The 851-nt window shown below is 39.2% G+C and overlaps 1 long non-coding RNA gene across 1 annotated transcript in view; it reads left to right on the top strand.

Annotated features, from left to right (window-relative positions):
• The window catches only part of LOC107576643 (uncharacterized), a 1,599-nt gene extending 1,176 nt beyond the window's left edge, over positions 1-423 (top strand). Inside the window, exons 2-3 of the long non-coding RNA XR_001608090.1 lie at positions 14-173; positions 275-423. This is a non-coding gene — a long non-coding RNA (uncharacterized lncRNA). The remainder of the gene's footprint in view (positions 1-13; positions 174-274) is intronic.
• The last annotated feature ends 428 nt before the right edge of the window (positions 424-851 follow it).

Consider the following 851-nt stretch of genomic DNA (forward strand, 5'->3'; position numbering starts at 1 on the left):
TTTCCACATTCAGGTACAACTGGACTCTCTGTTGGCCAAACAGGTGGAGCTCTTGCGTGACGCTGCTGTCCAAGAGAGACTGAAATCGTTGGACTGGCGGATTCCAACTGCGGCACTGAAATACCTCGCTCCCACTGCTCAACACTGCAACAGCGGCCTCTCACATCTTTCTGGTACATTTCTCCTCTTCTTTGTTGCTTACCGTTACTTAGCATTTGTTGGAATTGTTCATATCAGTAGTTGAGTTTACGAAACTTTCTATCCTTAAATACAGGCGAGAGACCCCTAAACTTGCGTCTGACCGATGTGCCGCTGGGCAGGCAATTAGCCAATGAGCTCAAACGACATCACAAACAGAACGCAGAGGAACGACATCATAATCAACAAACCTCTGAAGATAGAATGACGGCAGCCATAGGTTAGTTCTCACAACCAGATTGTAAAAGACACTTCACAACTTTGAGTTGGCGAACACTCTTAAATGAAGCTATAAAACGAAAATGCCACATAATTAATGCAAATAATAAATTTAAGTGCACACTTTGAAAAAATAAACAATCTAAAAAGTGTTCTTCTGTCTGATGTCATAGGAGAACCTTTTGAAGATTCTCAAAGAACATTTAATTCTCTAGTTCTTCAGAAAACATTCTATTTACAGGTTCTTCGAAGAACCTAATGCGAATAACCTTTAATGTAACATCAAGAACTTTAAGTTTTGTTCCGAAACCTAGTTTGAAAATTTGTTTTACTTTTATTTATCAAAGATTCAGTTGATCAAAATTGACAGTAAAGATTTTTACATTGGGCTAATGGTTAGAGAGTCAGACTCGTAACCCAAAGGTTGCGAGTTC

The sequence above is a fragment of the Sinocyclocheilus grahami genome, unplaced genomic scaffold (genome assembly GCF_001515645.1).
Source record: "Sinocyclocheilus grahami isolate Dianchi unplaced genomic scaffold, SAMN03320097.WGS_v1.1 scaffold4085.1, whole genome shotgun sequence".
Taxonomy (NCBI): domain Eukaryota; kingdom Metazoa; phylum Chordata; class Actinopteri; order Cypriniformes; family Cyprinidae; genus Sinocyclocheilus; species Sinocyclocheilus grahami.